The sequence below is a fragment of the Schistocerca nitens genome, chromosome 1, assembly GCF_023898315.1.
Source record: "Schistocerca nitens isolate TAMUIC-IGC-003100 chromosome 1, iqSchNite1.1, whole genome shotgun sequence".
In the NCBI taxonomy this organism is placed as follows: domain Eukaryota; kingdom Metazoa; phylum Arthropoda; class Insecta; order Orthoptera; family Acrididae; genus Schistocerca; species Schistocerca nitens.
The window spans coordinates 694,563,856-694,584,560 of record NC_064614.1 but is presented as its reverse complement, the minus strand read 5'-3'; the positions used below and the strand labels follow the sequence as shown (position 1 = coordinate 694,584,560).

Genomic DNA, 20,705 nt, shown 5'->3' with positions numbered 1-20,705 from the left:
CACAACTTTTTACTCACAGAAGAGAGTAGAAATTCCGCTTATGCCCCACCTGGCACATTTGATTCTCAAGATTTACGGACGCAAGGAGAACGGCGCAAAGACATATGGACAGAAACGAATATACCGCAGGAGCCAATAAACATACATAATTGGCCACAGATGTCCACGGAAGTCAGAAATGAATTCACAAACTACTTTGTTTCACCAGAAGGGGAAGTAGCCTGGCAATACAGACGCCTTTAAATTTCAATTGATTTCTGATGAGAGTGTAAACATAACTACATCTGTAATAAAAGTAATAAATACTATATGCAGAATATTAAATTTGTTTCACTTACCATATTATCTTCGGTTTCTTTTGGTGTGTAGGAACGAGACATAAATTTCATGGAATCAAAGAATTTCCATTTACTTTTATATAAGTCGTCTGAACTTAGTCCACTTTTTCTTTCCTTCGACTTATTTAGTTCTTGATTATACTGCGTACGCAAATTGTGGATTTTTTTTCCTTGTTTCTGGCTCTGTAGTGGCGAATTCTGACCCCAATAATTTCCAATGCATCTTGTTTTTTTAACCGATTTTTAAAGTCCATGTGTTATGAGTCCCACAACACGGGAAAACACTCCACTCGCTGAATAAGCCATTGTGTTTTTTCACTCGTCCACACGAACTTCAAGACTGATATTTCGTACTGTATACAGTTCTGCAAGTTCCGAAAAAACTTCCCGCAACTGGCAAGTCCAGCAAGCTACGGAGAACCGGTTACACTAGTTTGCGGAAGCTATTTCGCCAAGTTGACGAAACATGCGGAAGTCAACTTGCTGCAGGTGTTTCCACATGCAAAGAACTTAACAGAAGTAGCTTCTGCAAGCGACTTACGGGTTTACTTGCTAGTGGACACGCCCTTACAATGCTAGTGGTGTTGATACAAAGAAAAACAATGGCAACGATAAACACAGCAAACATTGCAAATCTAAAACAGTTGCTGAAGTTGATATTTCGTCAGAAAGGAACCCAAGAAATTTCGCATAGTGAGGAAGAAGTGGAAGATGAAATATTAGCGTTTCTGCAAGACAGTCAGTGGAATGTGAGGTGTCGAAAGCGCTCGACTGTGCAGCGTACTAAGGATACTAGGAAAGTTTTGCAATACGGCGCAACAATAAATGGTTCAAATGTCTCTGAGCACTATGGGACTTAACAACTCAGGTCATCAGTCCCCTAGAACTTAGAACTACTTAAACCTAACTAGCCTAAGGACATCACACACTTCCATGCCCGAGGCAGGATTCGAACCTGCGACCGTAGCGGTCGCGCGGTTCCAGACTGAATCGCCTAGAACCGCTCGGCCACCATGGGCCGGCGCAACAATAAGTCGCCGAAGCCCGATTGTTGCTGTGTTCCGAGAACACTTCATACTTGTGCCCAGTCTGTGGGCGTAGTTGTTCACTGGCAGGGTTAGTTTAATGTGCTTACTAGGGCATCATAGTCACGAAGTGAGTTTCGGGCAGTTTGCGGTACAACTTCGAGCGTTGTTTAAATATAGACCAGTGCTTTGAAGAAATGACTCTTGCACTCGGTGATGTGTGTCCACATCGTACATGTAAATGTGGATTACATGAAGAATAGAAAGATGTCGATACGTGGTTAACATTCACCGAGCGAGGTGGTGCAGTGGTTAGCACACTGGACTCGCATTCCGGAGGACGACGGTTCAAACCCGCATACGGCCATCCAGATTTAGGTTTTATTTATTTATTTATTTATTTATGCATTTATTTTACCTGGCAAGATTAGGGCCTTCAGGCCCTCTCTTACACCTAACCAGGCATACTCAGATTCAACAAATTTCAGTTTCTACAGAACATTAAGGACATATTACATGTTATACAGCATTAATGTTAAGAAAAAAATAGAGATTATAAACGTAGTACAATGATAATTATAACAATCAAAAATTAATTATAACAATCAAGAATAATAATAATAGTAATAATAATAATAATAATGACTATGTATATGAAAGTAAACATATTTTTCTTTTATGAATGTCAGTCCTATTGCTAGTTGGGAATTTTCTCGTTATATTCTTGCAGCTTGTGAGTTATTCTCATCAAGCAGAGACATAAGACGATAGAATGGGGTGAAAGAGATATAGAAGAGGTAGATAGGTTAGAGGAAGAGAAATAGAATGGTAAAATTCGAAGCTATGATGGAGAGGAGAAAGAAAGAGATGAGAGGGGCCCAACAATGGTGGCTATACCGTCCCTAATATGTAAGTCTTGAGTTCACTCTTGAATGTTGAGTGGTTCTGGATAAGACGCAGATCACAGGGGAGCGCGTTCCATAGTCGTATGGCTGAGATGGAGAATGACATGGAGAAAGATTTTGTGTTATGTAAAGGTACAGCCAAGATGCTAGACGTATCCGATCTGGTATTGCGGTTGTGGAATGATGATAGGTGTTTAATGTGAGAAGATAAGTATTGGGGGCACCAGTGGCTAAGAAATCGATGAAGTAAGCACATCGTGTGGAGATCGCGTGCCTTATGTGGGCGTATCCAACCTAGCTGGGAGTATGAAGGACTGATATGATCATACAACCGTATATTGCATACGTATCTAACGCAAGCGTTCATCACTAGCTCGAGGCGTCTCGAATTTTCACTATTTGTGCCGTGTTGAACTACATCACAGTAGTAAAGATTAGGCAAGACTAGTGTTTGGACTAATTTTTGTTTAACATGGGTTGGAAATATTTTTCTAAATTTCTGAATTGCATGTAGGGAGGAGAGCGATTTCCGGCAAGCTGTAACTGTTTGTTCTTCCCAGTTTAGGTGTTCATCCAAGATTATTCCAAGGTCTTTTACTGTTTTTTGGTATGGTAGTTGGGTACCATTGAGGTGTATTTGAGGGACTGTTTCGTGAAAGTGCCGACTGATTAACTTTGGATGAGATATAAGTATGACCTGGGATTTCTTGGGGTTTAGTTTCAGACCTAGGTTCTGTGCCCATCGAGAAACAGAGCAAAGATCTGCGTTCATACTCGCTACTGCGTCAGCAATGTTCTTGGGGCTTGCACTTATGTACAGTTGGATGTCGTCGGCATATAGATGGTAGTTGCAGGAGTGAATCACTGAAGAAATATCATTAATGTACAGTGAGAAGAGTAATGGACCAAGGACGGAGCCTTGGGGAACTCCAGAGCGCACGTTTTTCCATGATGACTTTTCCGACCCACAAATGACTTGTTGACTTCTGTTTTTGAGGTAGCTGTCGAACCAGTGTATTGCGCTGTTTGAGAAATTCAGCTGCTTCATTTTAATTAGTAATATATCAAAGTCAACTGTATCAAAAGCCTTGCTAAAGTCAAGCAGTGTTAGGATGGTAGCTTCACGTCTGTCCATAGCATGTTTAATGTCATCAGTTACTTTGATTAATGCAGTTGCTGTACTATGGTGCTTTCGAAAGCCTGACTGATATTTGTCATGGATGTTATGAGTTTTGAGGTAATCCGTCAGCTGTTCATGCACGATGTATTCTAGGGCTTTAGATATTGCAGGTAGTATGCTGATCGGCCTGTAGTCACCTGGCGACTTAGGGTTGTCAGTCTTGGGTATAGGTTGAATTAAACTTTGCTTCCACTCAGTAGGATATGTACTACTGACAAGAGACAGGTTGAAGATGTCTGTGATAACTGGAGTAATAGTGTCTACGACGTTCTTGATCATGCCAATGCTCACTCCATCATTTCCTACTGCCTCGGAAGAGATTCTCGTAATTGCCTTGTGTACTGTGCCGGTAGTGACATGTTTTAGGAAAAACTTGTCTCTCGAGAGATTGATATCTTGGGGCTGGTAATTTGTCGCTGCGTGGCAGTTTACAGCTGTTGAGAAGAAATCGTTTAATTCTTCTGCAGACGCTTGATAAACAGCGTCAGATCTTCGCTTCCCTATACCGAAACTGCGCAGCTTTTTCCACAGTGCAGCAGGTTTTGATATGCCGCATACGACAGAGCGGGCATGTCTGATTTTGGCATTCCTCACGCTCTGCTTGGTTCTATTTCGGAGTTTCCTATAAGCTTCGTACGCCTCGGGAGTTGGGTTACGCTTGAAGGCCCTATGTGCAGCATCACGTTTATTCATTAACTGGCGTAATGCAGTGGTGAGCCACGGAGCGGGAGCTCTCTTTACCTTGACAGTGCGTTGAGGAGCATGTTTATCATACAGTGCAATGATTTTGCGACATAATTCCCGAATTTTTCCGTCTAAAGTCGGTTCATTGCTTATATCATACCAAGGGATGTCTGAGCAATCCTTTTGAAGAGCGTCATGGTTAACATTTTTTAGGTTTCTGTAGGTTACCAGGTGAGATTTTTCTTTGGTAGTATGCACTGAGTAATTTAAGAATATCACGTCATGAGCAGAGAGTCCTGGAGCGGATGTCTGATTGGCGCGAATTATTTTATCTGGTCGCTTTGTTGCCATTATATCTATGAGTGTATGGCTGTGTGGCGTGTGATGAGTTGGGTCCAGCGGTGTTAAACTCATATCATTGGAGTGGAACAGTCTCCTTAGTTTTTCTGCAGAGGGAGATTTTAACTGTAAGTCGATGTTTGTGTCGCCCATAATGATTATGTGTTCATACAGTGTCACGAGCGAGGACAGGGCAGACTGAAAGGAGGACATAGCACCGACGTTTGGAGGTTTATAGATTACTCCAATTAGCAGTTTCTGATTTGATGTATTTATTTCGAAAAACAAGAACTCTGCTTCTCCTTCGCACTTTGCATCCGATGTGCATAGTATAGTAGGTCTCAGATCAGAGCGAACATAGGCACCCACACCACCCCCGCGTCGTGTTTCACGATCTGCCCTTAGGAGAGTGTAACCAGTGATTCGGATAGCGTCGGAAGAGATGTTTGGTTTCAACCAAGTTTCAGAGACGAGGATAATATGGAACAGCGATTGGCAGAACAGGTTACAGAACTCGTCGAAGTGAGCCGTTAGCGACTGAGCGTTCGCGTGGGCCACAAAGAGCCCGCCGCCGCAGGTTTTCCCTGAGCTCCCAAAATCGCTCCAGGAAAATCCTGGAATGGTCCCTTTGAAAGAGCAAGGCCGATATCCTTCCCCATCCTTGACAAAATCCGAGCTTGTGCATCGTCTCTTATGATCTCGATGTCGAGGAACGTTGAACACAATCTTCACGCTTTACTTCTTCGCACTTAACAAGTGAAACTGATATTGAAACAAGCGTCATGCCACATTGTTCATCGTCCTTGTCAGACAAGGAGCCACAAATCCTGTCTCCACTGAAAAGTAGTGAAGGACAACCGTTGTCTCAAGGAGCGGGCACTAAACATATTAGCCCGCCCGGTTAGCCGTGCGGTCAAACGCACGGCTTTCCGGACTGGGAAGGAGCGCCTGGTCTCCGACACAAATCCGCACGGCGGATTTGTGTCGAGGTCCGGTGAACCGGCCAGTCTGTGGATGGTATTTAGGCTGTTTTCCATCTGCCTCGGCGAATGCGGGCTGGTTCCCCTTATTCCGCCTCAGTTACACTATGTCGGCGATTGCTGCGCAAACAAGTTCTCCACGTACGCGTACACCACCATTACTCTACCATGCAAACACAGGGGTTACACTCGTCTGGTGTGAGACGTTCCCTGGGGGGGGGGGGGGTCCACCGGGACAATAACCCTAGGTTCGGTGTGGGGCAGCGGAGGGGTGAAGTGGACTGCGGTAGTTGTCGCGGGGTTGTGGACCACTGCGGATGCGGCGGGGACGGAGCCTCTCCGTCGTTTCTAGGTACACGATTACCATACAATACAATACATACAAAACATAATTACGTACATGGAAGATCATCCGCATAATAGTAAAAAAACAATTATGAACAGACTTCGACTAAGTCCAAAGCAAGATAACCGTGTAGTGCATACGAAAAACTACGGATATTCGTGAGAAAGAAAGGTGCACTTGTTACAAAACTGATGATTGCGCGTTTCAAGGAGGCTCGATACAATTTACAGGATTTGCATTATAGTGACCTACTACGCTATGCACATCAAATTGCGCACGACATACAGGATGTTTCACAATTGTTCATGTTACACCGTTCTAGAGCTTGTACAAGGAACTTATTAGATCAAGTTTCACATAGGAACTCATGTAGGGAAACGTCACCCAACGACGCTACAAAGCGCCTAAGCTATAAGCACCGGCGCCTGTAAATGTACGTATATGAAGGTTGATTCTGTGATGATGTTACAAACTGTCTGGGGTGAGGAGAAGGATAAATGTAACAATCTGAGGTGAGGGTCCCTCTATCGGAAACAAATGAGTCGAAGTGAAAACCGTAGTGATACTTCTGACAGTGGAATACATGTACTGATACTGCTGTCGGGTAGGCAACTTGCAAATGCGGTACTGTGGACCGAGACAAGAAAAAATGTCCAGTGAACATGGGCTTTAAAATGCACACCTTAAGGGTTAAGAGCACTTGTTCAATATAGGAGGTTCCAGCTCTCGGCTGATACATATCTACAGAGCAGAAAGTTATGAGTTTGTCTATTCCTGTCATTCCCTTGTAGTATATTTCTAAAACTTTCCTGTTAAGAGACGTAATCTCGGATTTTGCAAGTGTAAATTAGGTTAGTCTGTAGAACAGTTTACATTTCTTCTGAACAGCTAGCTACATAGTTCACTGAGGCATCAGTACCCGTTGGTGACACGTCAGTACGGTAGCAAGTTGCATATTTTGGATTTGTCTGCTTTTATAGTTTACTTTTTCAGTTAGTATACTTTTTGAATCTTGGTAGGATGGTAGAATGTGTGCATGCTGTGTGCGGACTTAGGAGGGGCTGGTCACAGTTCGCGAACAACTGAACGCGGTTTTGGCTACAGGCAGTCACTTTTAGGCTGCTGCCTCGGATTGTAATGGTGGCGGGGAATCTGGTGTGTCGCCAACGACCCACGGGCTTTGCTACTTAGGCGTTGGATCGGCTCTCACGGTAGAGTGAGAGGCGGATGGTACCGCGTTCGCGTCGTACGACGAGGAGGGCCAAGGTGGATGCTGATCATCTGGCCTCGCCCGTTCGCCCTGTGAGTGGACAGGTGGCTGCTCCTTCAGCAGTGTCAGAGCAGGGGCACGGGCGGAGGGGTTTTCTACTTGTCGGGAGCTCCAGTCTTAGACGCGTTATGGAGTCCATTAGGCAGATAGCGCTCAAGGCTGGAAAGAAAGCCAAGTGCACTTGGAATGTCTGCCGGGAAGCCTCACCCGAGGTGTGGAGGCGGTCTTACTTGCAACTATCGAGCGTGCATTATGCAGTCGTCTGCAAATTGTGGCTCACGTTGCCACCAACGATGCATGTCGCATGGGTTCTGCGGCCATCGTCAGTTCATACAGGCGGATGGCGGAAGCGGCGAAGAATGCTGGTGTCACACGTGGGGTGCAAGTACAGCTTGCAATTTGCAGCATTGTTCCCAAATTTATCGGGGTCCTTTGGTCTGGAGCCGAGTGGAGGGTCTCAAACAAAGGATTCATCGACTCTGTCACGCTCTTGGCTGCAGATTTCTAGACATGAGATATCATTTGTGGATTTGTAGGACTCCCCTTGATAGGTCAGGGGTGCACTACACAAAGGAAGCAGCTACACATGTAGCAGAGTACTTGAGGAGTGCAGATGACGGTTTTTTAGGCTAGGCGGTAGTTTGAGGTACTTCGATGAACACTCGCCAGTCGATACGCAGCAAGGGAAACCAGACTGCGTTCAGAGCAAAAACAGTTCGACTGTCAAAATTTTATCAACAAATTGTCGAAGTATTCTTAACCAAGTTCCCGAATTTACTGCCCTCCAGGAAAGTTCTCGCGTTCAAATTATACTCGGGAGCGAGAGCTGGCTGAAACACGATGTGGAAAGCTCTGAGATATTTAGCGAGCCATGGAGCTAGAAAGAGCAGATAACCAGTTGTTAGCATCTCACTAAGACAGTGAATTGACATCAGTCAATTCCAGTAAGATGGACGTGGAGGAATTATGGGCAAAGTTTAAGGAAAATGTAAAATGTGGTTTGGAAAATACGAGGGTAAGTCAATTATTATCCGCAATTTAGTTACATTTTTGTTTACTTTGGTAGTACTGTCGTTTTACGTTGATGACGCATGCTTTGTTTATTTGTTGTTATATCTTTGCAATTTTCAAGCTGCTAGGTTAGTTTCGTTATCGCTGTCGTGCTGTTAATCATGGTTGCTCCGCTGTCTATTTGCACCAAATATGAGCAACGTTCAACGATCCGTTTTCTGTGGTCGGAAGGCGTATCAGGGGCCGAAATTCATCGAAGACTTTCGCTACAGTACGGGAACAGTGTTTTGCCATAACGAAGTGTCTACGAATCGATTGAAAAATTCCGAAATGGTCGCACAATTGTTACGCACGATGAAGGAGCCGGACGACCGTTTACCGCCATAAATGAAGAAACATTGAGCGTTCACGTGAAATGATTCTCTTAGACAGACGATTAACTATTGACGAAGTAGCACATCGTCTGCAAATTATTCACGGTTCTACCTACGAAATCATTCACAACAGATTTGGGTTTCATGAAGTTTGTGCAAGATGGATACCAGAGCAACTCACACAGTTGCATAAACAAATGCGCTTGTTCAAATGGTTCAAATGGCTCTGAGCACTATGGGACTCAACTGCTGAGGTCATCAGTCCCCTAGAACTTAGAACTACTTAAACCTAACTAACCTAAGGACATCACACACATCCATGCCCAAGGCAGGATTCGAACCTGCGACCGTAGCAGTCGCTCGGTTCCAGACTGTAGCGCCTAGAACCGCTCGGCCACTTCGGCCGAATGCGCTTGTACATCTGTAAAAAAAAAAAAAAAAAATTTGGATCACTATGGTAACGAAGGGGACAACTTCGTAGACTGGATCGTTACTGGTGACGAAACATGGATCCATCATTACGAGCCGGAGAGTAAACGGCAGAGTATGGAATGTAAACATCCAAATTCGCCGTACAAGAAAAAGTTCAAGACCCAACCGTCCGCAGTAAAACTAATGCTTTGGATTTTTGAGACGCACGAGGTCCAGTACTGGAACATTATGGGAAAAGGGGACACAACAATAAACAGTGTAAGTTACAGTGGGATGCTTACTGTCAGGCTAAAGTCTGCAATTCGAAGTAAACGCCGAGGATTGCTGTCAAAATGTGTTGTGTTGTTTCACAATGCCCGTCCGCATACTGCTGCCCACACTGCTGAAACGCTCCAGAAACTCAAATTTGAAGTACTGGATCATCCTCCATATAGTCCCGATCTTGCCCCTTCTGACTATCACTTGTTTGGTCCACTCAAACAGGCAGTAAGGGGCCGTCGATTTGCCTCGGACGAAGCAGTGAAAGAAGCGGTGCATTCCTGGCTCGCAGCTCAACCGAGAACCTTCTTTTATGAGGGTATCAGGAAGCTTGTATAACGATGGACCAAGTGCGTTGAAACGCATGGAGACTATGTCGAAAAATGATGTTCTTGTAATTTTGCTATTTGATTACAATAAAATTTTATAACTGCTTTGCGAATAATAATTGACTTACCCTCGTAATGTGTCTAGTAAGTGGGTTAAGGACGGAAAAGATGCACCTTGGTTTAATAATGAGATTCGGAAACTGCTGAGGAAGCAGGGGCTGTTGCACTCCCTGTTCAAAAGAGAACACGCAAATAACGACATGCGAAAGTTAGGAGAGATTCGTGCGTCCGTGAAAAGCTATGTGCGAAGCATACAGCAACTACCACCGCCATGCCCTAGAAAAAAATCTGGCAGAGAACCCGAGGAAATTCTGGTCCTGTGTAAAATCGCTGAGCGCGTCTAACCCTTCCATCCAGTCCCTTGCTGACGAGTCTGGTGTGGCAGTTGAAGATAGCAAAACGAAAGCCAATGTTTTAAATTTCACGTTCAAGGAATCGTTCACGCAGGAGAATCGTACAGAAATCGTACAGACATACCGTCGTTTGACAATCGAACAATCTCCTGTATGGATGACATAGTTATAAGCATCCCTAGAGTAGAGAAGCAAGTGAAGGAGTTGAAAACAAATAAGTAACCAGGTCCGGATGGAATCCGAATTCGTTTTTTTCAATAAGTACCTTACGGCATCGGTCTCTTATTTAGCTTGCATTTATCTAGAATCTCTCGTCCAGCGCATAGTCCCAAGCCTTTGGAAAAAAGTGCAGGTGACTCAAGTGTATAGGAAGGACAAAAGAACGGACCCGCAAAATTTCAGACCAATATCCCAACATACTCTTAGTTCGAATATAATGAATTTTCTTGGGACATGTCCACAAGTCAGAACTGTTTTAGAAAGAATCCGAAGTGAGAAACTAAGCTTGACCTTTTCTCGTGTGTTGTACTGCGAACTATGGATGAAGGGTTTCCGGACCCTTGACACAAAGAAGTATAGATGTAATGTACGCATTTATACCGAAAGGCTCTATATTGGTCGATTATGCCATCGACGATCACTCAGAACAGTACGGGTACCCATTCAGATTAATTTAAGGAGGAGTGTCCACATAAATCTTATTTTAGCAAAGGCAAACACGAGAGAAATATTGTGAAAGTATTAAGTTCAGAAAAGCGAGAGCAGCAGAGAATTTGAGCTCAACATGTATAGATATCCGAATAATATACAAAAGGTAAATTTCTCATGATGTTTCACTGCTAAGTAACATAGCTCGTTGTAACTTGCGCCATTACACGCAATGAGACGAACAAAAGTGAGACTTCTGCTGAAAGACAATAATTACTATGAAGTCATTGCGATTTATGACGGTTCCTCGGCATTACAAAAGGCGAGCCACGATCCTTAAGAGGGTGTGTCATCGTCACGGACAGCAGTGCACGCTCTGCAACGTGCTCCCGGGAGGGCCACAATTTCGGTAACGAGTTATTGTGGCAGGGCGTTCCAAGCTTCCACTGCGGAGTTGACAGCTGCTGGATGATCGTTGGAGCATGAGGATGTGCTGCAATATGTCACATCCGTTTAAGCAGTCATTCCTTCCGCGTAAACATCGCGAAAGGAACGGGAAGAAGTTCAAATAAGGTGTAAAATGCAACCGCTGGCAAAACTGCGTCCCCCTCTCCCCCTGTCCCCATTTAAAACTGTCTTCCTGGATTTAATTCTACGTAGTTTCAGCAAATTTTACAATTTTGTGATGTAAGTAAGTTCAACAAAAATGACGCGTTAATGAATAAGTAATACTTCAATGAACTACAGTGATATAAAATATAGCCCACATTAAAATTGTAGTAAATAAAATTCCTAAAAAACGGAAATTAAAACAAAATCTGTCTTTTTGTTTATGGCAGCTACTGTGCATTAGTTTTACTATAAAGTTTAGTAAAGAATGGATTGGATTTCTGCCTCGAATTATCAACAGCGCATCAATTATTGATTAGAAATAAAAGAAAAAGGGCTCTAATTAAGAAATGAGAAAATACTCCTTTCCAGGAATTTGGTTATTATTGTTTTACTTTGCATTTTCTTGGTTTGAACGAAGTTCTATTCTGTATGAAGAGGGTACCCTTTCCGACATGCAGCTCGTTAGAATGAAATTACAATGAAATGAACACCTCTGTCTGCATACAGGCGTTAATATAAGTCAAAGGGGACAGTTGAAAATGTGTGCCCTAACTGGGACTCGAACCAGCGATCTCCTTCCTACATGGCAGACGCTCTATCCATCTTTTTTTCTTTTTTTTGACGATTTTTTATGTTTTCTTTAATATTTTAGTAAGTTTTGTTGAATCCTACTGTTGGTACATATTTTCAGTCACTTTATGGCCTGTAGTTATTTGTAACAAAAGTTTGATAAAGGGACACAAGTCTTCAAAAAGGGGTAGAATTAAAAAAAAAAAAGACATTGTGGAAGAAATTATTTTTATTAGGTGTGATGGAGTTATGTCCTCCTGTGGCAGAGAAGGACTACGACTTCAGTCCAACCTTGTTGGCTGGAAATCAGTATTGGGCTAAGTGCCACAAAAAATTTTTTTTAGTTACACCCGAAAATCAAAGCTAAGTGCCGTTGCCGACATGAAAAGCTGGCTGAGCGCCAGTAGTGCATATAAGACCCGAAAGATGGCATGAGTGTTTTTTTTTTCTGTTTTTTTATTTTTTTTAGTTATGTATTTTTGTTTAATTTTTGTTAATGTAGTGGACTGGTGGGGGCTCGGGGGGCAAAGTGGGCAGGGGTCGAAACCCGAGGCCTGGCCACAGTGTCCCCCTCACCACCACCGATCCTGTGGTGCTTAGGGAAGTGGGAGACACAGGAATCAACAGTAGTGGAAGGCGTTGTTATTTATTTATTTGCATGTGTTTTTATAAGATTCACTAATATAATGAAATTATGGGAACACATATGCGAAAGAGAAAAGAAATATAAATTCTGGTTAAAGAAAAAGAAAGGAAAAAGGAAAAGCAAAAAGAAATAAAATCCGCGCAATCTGCGACGCGCTCTCCCATCCGCGGAGGTCAGAAGTAGAATAGATCGTAGGCGGTTGAAACTCAGACACCGCCGGGGGAGGAGGGGTGGGTGCCCTCTGAGCCAGGCACCCCCCAACTCAGTGGAGGTCTAACAAAGACCACTCGAAGATAGTTAGCAAATAATGTTCGGTAACGTGGCGTGTTTTCGAGAGCTGCATGGGATGTTCGTAAATAGGTCCAGAAGTCGAGGCGGGATTTAGGTCCCTCATGAAAGAGATAAGCGACCGCCCACCCTTTGACCCACGTAATAGCATGACATTTGGCGGCGGGAAAATGTCGGTCCTCCGGGTATAGAAACATTCGAGGTCCGATTGTGTCTGGTGGCAGCCGGAGATAGCAGGCAATGATTTGCTGCACGAAGCGCCATACATCTTGCGATGAAGCGCATGTCAGACGGAGTTCATCAGTGTCCAGTTGCTGGCAAAGGAGACAAAGAGGGGATTCTGACAAGCCAATGGTGTGCAGGCGCTGCTTCGTGGCAAATTTCCTGTTGACTATGTGATACCACAGTGCCCGGACGTTCGTAGGGAGGAAGGGCTGGTGGACGGTAGTCCACACTATGGGCCACAGGATGGAGGGATGGTTGGTCTCCATCACATTCCGGGGAACACAGCGCAGCAACAGGCTGTAAAAATCCTTAGTCCTAGGTGGACGTGTATCTGGGAGACTGGTATGTATGTAACTGTAGTCGACGAAAAAGGTCGAAATATGGGACAAATAAGGCACGATATGGCCGACAGACACCGGTGGTGAGGTGGAAGCAGGTAGGAGGACCTCAAGCAAGCTGCGTGTTAGAGATGTACCCTGGACCATCCACTGTTTTCTCATGGTACTCATGTACAAGGCTGCAGCTCGCATACGGACATTGACGAGCCCGACGCCACCATACCGTGAGGGCAGGGTAAGTGTCTCATAACGGACTTTAAACATTGAACCAGCCGTGAGATAATAGCCAAAAGCCGCCTGAAGGTAGCGCCCAATTGCAGTTGGCAGAGGGAGAACTTGCGCGATGTGAACCAATTTTGATGCCACATAAAGATTAATAAACGCAACCCGTTGAAGTGTGTCCTGGCGGCGCAAGAGGTTCTGGCGGACGTCGTTGCGGATGACGTGTAACAGGCGACGGAAATTCGTTGCCGCTGTGCGTGTGACCATGGGGATAAAGGTAATGCCCAGGTACCGGAAAGTTCGCACAAGCGACAGGGGTGCCACTTCACCCTCCTGGAGGCCTCGTCCAATGTGCATTGCAGAAGATTTGGCGACATTCATGGCACTGCCAGCGGCAGCGCCATAACGGGTAATCAATTCGAGGACTTCCCGAATCTCAGAGCCGGAGCGAATGAGGAGGAGGAGGTCATCAGCATATGCCCGACAGCGAAAAGTGTGTTGGCGTAGGGTGAGGCCAGAGAGCTTGGTCGTCAAGCCCCCAATAAGGGGCTCAAGGGCAATGGCATACAGGAGGGTAGAGAGGGGGCACCCCTGCCGTATCGAACGGCAGATAGGTACCGGCCCTGCTAAACGTCCATTGACTTGGACACGTGAACTGGCACTGTCGTAAAGACGCCGGATGACGTCGAGAAACGGAGGGGGGATGCCCATTCGGGCTGCCACCGAAAACAGGAAACGTGACGTACTTTATCGAAGGCGCTGTCGAAGTCTATAGCGACGACCGCTGCCCGGAGTCTGCAGGCCGCCGCTATCGCAATTAAGTCGCGGCATTCCCCTGTGGCAGTCTGTATGTTAACCTGTCCGCCAGGCGTCGTGTGCTCTGGCGAGAGGATATGAGGGAGTGTAATTCGGAGCCGCATTGCCAGTAAGCGCGCGAAAATCTTGTAATCGGCATTGAGTAGGGTGAGCGGTCTGTAACTCGTGACCATCGAACCACGGGCTGGTTTGTGGACTGGTATAATGATGCCCTCAGCAAAGGCGGGTGGGATTGCTTGGTCAGATGTCATCAGTTCTTGATACATAGTCGTCCACCGTGGTGCCATGAGGTCCCGAAAGGTACGGTAAAACTCAATCGGTAAGCCGTCAATGCCGGGCGATCTGTTGACTGCACCCTTGGCGATTGCGTTGTTGACTTCGTCTAGCGTGACCGCCACTGTCAAAGCATCCGCCTCCGTGTGGGGGAGGGTGCGCGTGACGTAATGCAAAATGGAGTCGTCTGCTGCAGTTTCAGCGTCTTCATCACTATAAGTACGACGGTAGTGCTCGACGAATGCGTGGACGATGTCATTCTGAGTGGTCACCGGCGTTCCATGAGGCGTGGTCAGAGTGCTGATGATCTGCCGACGACGCCTTCGTTTGTCGGACACTATATCATGCATGGATGGAATTTCTAAATCCGCGTGATCGTGGCGCTGCGTCCGTATCACGACCCCTTGCAGTTTCCGGCGTGCCAGCGCAATTATCTTCGCCTTAGTTCTTTGCCGTTCCAACTGGTTGTCCGGGGTTGGCGGTTGAGCATCCAGATCTCGGACAATCGCGTAATAGAAGTCAACAGTGGTTCGATGCCAGTCGGCCATGTCCTTCCCGTATCTCATCAGTGTCCTCCGGATCGCCGGCTTGGCGCAGTCCAACCACCATGTCAATGTCGAGTGGTAGCGGGGAAGGCGTCGTTCGCAGGCTGTCCACGTTTCAGTGACTTGTTGGCGACACGCCAGGTCATGCAAGTGTGAGGTACTGAGTTTCCATGGCGCACGGCTGCGCCATACTGATTGCGGCGGAAGGATGACCGTACAGATGTAAGCGCAATGGTCGGAAAGGGCCAGCGGCCAGCGTTCGGCGCCCCGTATCGCAGATCGAAGAGTTTGTGAGACATATATCCTGTCTAGTCGGCTTGCGGAATGACTGGTAAGAAAGGTATGGCCAGAAAGGTCGCCGTGTTGTACTTCCCAGGTATCGTGAAGCAGGAGGTCTCGCACCACTATACGTAGCTCCTGGCATGTAGTATAGTGGGGAATCTGATCTTTAGGATGCAGAACGCAGTTAAAATCACCTCCTAGTAGGCATTGGTCATAACGCCATAAAAACAGAGGAGCGACTTCCTCGGAATAAAACTGGGCTCTTTCATGCCGTCGGTCGGTGCCTGAGGGAGCGTAGACATTAATGATGCGTGTCCCCATGGCAGTGAGTGCCATGCCCCGAGCTGATGGAAGGAAGGCGACATCGGTCACAGAAATCCCGTGGCGGACGTAGATGGCCACACCGCGGCCCATAGGATCACTCGCGGAGGCGTGGGCGGTATAGCCATTGATATCCGGTAGACTAGCCAAGTGAACTTCCTGCAGAAGGGCGAAATCAATATCCGAAGCCCAGAACATCTCCTGCATAAGGCGGATTTTCACCCTGGAACGGATGTTGTTGGTGTCGGATTGCTGGAGGCTGGTCCACTCCGCCGTCCGCGCAAGGGTGTGGGTGTCGCAGCGGAACGTTATCCCGCTGGCCCGCAGGGGAGTCTGGGGAGAGAATGATTAGTGGTGCGGCCGTGACGGCGCCGTGTCCCGTAACGGGTCCTGCTCCTTGACCTCCTCCTCGTGCCACGCCGTGGAAGCGGAAACTGGTGTATCGTCCATTTTGTCTGCAGAAGATGTTGTAATTGTGCGTGGTGTAGTGTCGCCTGTGATACGTTCATGATTTAGTTCAGCGTCAGCACGGGGCGCAGGCACACCGGTAGATGTCTCCGCGCTCATTACGTCTTCGTCAACAGTAGCGGGTTCTCAGGCCTCGTGCTGGTCGACGGTTACGTCCTCCTCGACTGGTAACGTCTCCTCTTGGCTGGAAACGGTGCGACGTCTTCGCTTGCGACGTTTCGGGGAACGTTGTTTCCTTGTGCGACCCTCCGTGTCCGACGACGGAAGGGAGTCGCGTAGTTCTGGCAGAAAGGCCGCTGTAGGAACGACGAGCGAGTCAATCTCCATCGTGTTTCCGAGGTCAGGGTCAGCGTCTGGTTGCGCCGGCATCTTCGGAGCAGCGTCGATGGCCGGCCGAGGCGGCGGGTTGTCCGAGGCGCTCTCCGTCGGTGTCTGGTCGGGCTCGTTGGTGGCGTCGTTTTTGGTGACCGGGCGACGTTGCAAAGTGGTAGGAGATGCTAGAGCAGCGGCATAGGCCACCGGTAGCACTGTAGGCTGCGACGTGGGTGGTTCTTAGGCAGCTGGAAGTTGCGTAATACGCCGTTGTAGGCACTCGGATCTAAGGTGGCCTTCTTTGCCGCACCCGGAACAGGTCCGAGGCTGGCCGTCGTATATAATTATTGCACGGCATCCGCCGATCTGTAAGTAGGACGGGACGTGGCTTCGGAGATCTATGGTGACCTGTCGGACCCCGTTTAGGAAAGGTTACGTCCGAAACTGTGTCCACTTCTCCGCAGTGTGGCCATGGACTGTGCCGTATGGGCGTAGTGCCGCGACGACTTCCTCAGCAGGAAGTTCGAATGGCAATTCGAAAATGCGTATCGTTCGCATACCTAAACCTGCGTGGTCGACGTTACCTCCCCCACATTGCCATCAGCGTGACAGAAGCGGAGCCCCTGTTTGGTCTCACGTAGTATGCGTCGTTAATGATTTTCACATAGACCGTGCTGCTCACGATGGACAAATGTATGCCGATAATATCGGTCGCCGGGATCTTCACTTCCTCTCGCAGAAAACGCTCCACCTCGAGTGCTTTGGGTCGGGCATAATCGTTGCAGAAAGTAAATCGGAGTGTTGATTTACGGTAACGGTTCGCCATGGATCGTACAAGGTAAGCCGACACTTAAGCAACGGCCGTCAGAAAGTAAACAAGGCGAGCTCGCGCGCCGCACCAAGTCAACACGTACGCGTCCGCTCTGTTGCCCTGCCGAAGGCAGACTGTATCCATCTGAGCCACCGAGGACACAGAGGATAGTGCCACTGCAGGGACTTATCTCTGGCACGCCTCCCGTGAGACCCACATTCCCAACTTATCGTCCCGCACTATATTCATAGTGCCCCTGCCCATTATACTCATTACTAGCGGCTTTACTGCCGATTAAGAGTTCGGGCACTGTTTGTGCATCCGCATGTCCGAAAGAACAGATACCCTCTTCATATACCTATACTTAAGGCTCACCGGCCATTTGACCATCTTTTTCTGTGCGGATGCACAAACAGTGCTCGAACTCTTACGGGAATCGGCAGTAAAGCCGCGAGTAATGAGTATAATGGGCAGGGGCACTATGAATACAGTGCGGGACAATAAGTTGGGAATGTGGGTCTCACGAGAGGCGCGCTAGAGGTAAGTTCCTGCAGTCAAAAAAAAAAATGGTTCAAATGGCTCTGAGCACTATGGGACTTAACTGCTGAGGTCATCAGTCCCCTAGAACTTAGAACTACTTAAACCTAACTAACCTAAGGACATCACACACATCCATGCCCGAGGCAGGATTCGAACCTGCGACCGCAGCGGTCGCGCGGTTCCAGACTTCCTGCAGTCGCACTATCCTGTGTGTCCTCGGTGGCTCAGATGGATATAGTGTCTACCATGTAAGCAGAAGATCCCGGGTTCGAGTCTCAGTTGGGGCACACATTTTCAACTGTACTCGTTGACTTATTTTAACGCCCATATGCAGCTAGGGGTATTCATTTCATTGTAAGTTCTATTCTATCGACAAGATCACATAATTTGATAGTATGCTTACGCCTATCTTTCACAAGATGCTGCAGTTACTTACAGTGTCATAAATATATTCAGATGTATTTCGATGTTTCATTAAGTTTCTCTTGATTCATTATTTGAAAAATAACCTCTCAGGTATCCACCTGGGAAGCCGTATCAATGTTCTTTATCTGCTCTTTCATCTGGCACTTCACAGCAACTACTTCGTTGACCAGCTCCGCTGTGTAAAATATTTTAATGCTGCCTCCCAGCTGGAAACCCGAGAGCTTTTCGCCAACAGTGCCGGGAGAGCCTACTTCACATTACTCTCTTAATTCCAGAAAAATTAGGTGATTTATTCGACGGAAAGAGCGTCGCAAATTGAACAAGTCAGCAACACGTTGATCCACCTAAGGGCTAACCTTACGCAAGCGGTGATTCGGCTTGGCATTGATGTCCTCCTGAGGGATATCGTGTCAAATTCTGTTCAATTGGTGCATTAAATGTTCAAAATCCCAAGATGGTTCAGGGCCATGCCCATAATGCTCCAAACATTCTCAGTCTGGGAGAGATCCGGCGACCTTGGTCGCCAAGGTAAGGTTTGGCAAGCACAAAGACAAGCAGTAGAACTATAGCCGTGTGCGAGCGGGCACTGTCTCACTGGCTTGGCAACAAAACGGCGTGTAGAATATCGTCGACGTACCGCTGTGCCGAAGTGTGCCGCGGGTGACAACCAAAGCGGTGGTGCTATGAAAAGAAATGGCAACCCAGACAATTGGCGGGCGACAGTCAGGTTGGTATCCCACTGCCGTCCGGGGCGTCTCCAGCCACGTCATCACTGGTCGTCGAGGCTCAGTTCAGAGTGGAACTCATCGCTGAAGATAATTCTGTTTCAGCCAATGAGATTCCAGGCCGAACGTGTCTGCCGACGCCCCTCCACCTCTCAAAAATCGTACCACTAGAGGAAGATGAACAGTCTTTTACGCGGTCCACCGACGGAGTTATTAAATGAAATAATGTTTTTTCATGTTGACTGAGTTGCGCAGTTATGTATGTCAAGCGCAACTCTATTTGCGGAATAGATTCTTTGTAGGACTCTTTCGAAGTAATAGATTCGTGAGTGTTACGTTCAACTGAAATAAGCTGCAATACTATTCTATCGTAAAATTCTTTGTTTTTTACTATTATCGGCTACAGAAATTCATCTAAAGTTGATGAATAATAAATGGGATACTGAATTCAATGTGTCCGTACTTCTCTCGAAGACGGCGTGTGTGGCATGAAGAACGTCCCATTACTGCAACCGCTGATGACTAGAATGAAAAAGTGTACAAGATGGTATTGAAAGTTAGACGATTACAGGTGTAAGGAATAGCTAACGTTATAGAGAAGGGTATGATACGTTTCACTCTGAGGAGTCATTGCGCAAAGTTAAGTTCGGCACATTTGTTTGCTAACGAACAATCGAAAGCGAAAACAAATTTCTCACTAATGTTGGGCCGTTTTAAAACGAATCCGAGTGATTTTGTTCAACCATTTGTCACTGCATATGCGATATGAGCCGACATTTCACACTTGAAATGAAACAGCAAGCAAAGTAGTCGGTGTAAGCCGGGCGGCCTTGTACCAAAATGACACGAATCTACATTCACCTACGGAAAGGTTCTGGCCAGTGTGTTTTAGTTTACGAAGGTATACTCGTTTCAATTACTTTGCAATGTGTAAAAAAGATTCGAGTTTTGTTCCGCATCTTCCTTTTGTCATCGAGTTACCAATAAAAACTTGGACATTAACCTGCCTACTAATACGCCGAACTTGAGGACAAAAAAATTACAACGGGAGAGCCTTGTTTCGAAAGAGGCCATCTTTCATCAGGACGTTGCACCTACTAACAAGGGTACAATGACAATCGGAAAAACCTAGGAATTTTAAGTACGAATTGTCGGAACATCCTCCTTATTTAACAAATTTATTATCCTCTGACTTTCGCCTACTCCAATATCTGAAGAATTTTGTGATTAGATAACGTTTTGAATTCCATGAAACGTTTACGACAGCCATAAATGGGTATTTTGTATATCTTCCAGAATCTCACTTAGAGAAGCTTTTCAACGAAAAAATTTCTTTGACCTAAAGTGGAAATAAGTAGAAAAATATTTACATATTTCACATTTCGCGTCCTGGAAGAACGCTGTTCACTTCGTATATCTTGGAATTTTCGCAGCCTGCTGAATACTCGGTGATGTTTCGGGAGTCCAATGCCGTCGTCGTTTACTATCATACGCAGTATTTTATTTAGGCACTTCCCAGACGCCTTCAGACATCCTGGGAGGGCGATATTTTTCGTCGAGTTATTCCATCCTGAAGATGCCTGACGGGTGCTCGGATGGAATATCTGGAGTGACGGTATACGACGGCCATATGCAGTCCCGAAACATCATCAATGTTCACCTTTACGCTGTTACGAAAGCGGTAGTGAAATAGTAATGGCATACAGGACGCTCTCCTTTGACGCTTCACTGTCACGTCACACATTTTACTTAT

At 46.4% G+C, this 20,705-nt stretch overlaps 1 protein-coding gene across 4 annotated transcripts in view; it reads right to left on the bottom strand.

Moving 5' to 3' along the window:
* LOC126259512 (protein SERAC1) overlaps positions 1-20,705 on the bottom strand; it is a 151,979-nt gene that overhangs the window by 89,493 nt on the left and 41,781 nt on the right. The gene's annotated exons all lie outside the window — the stretch shown is intronic.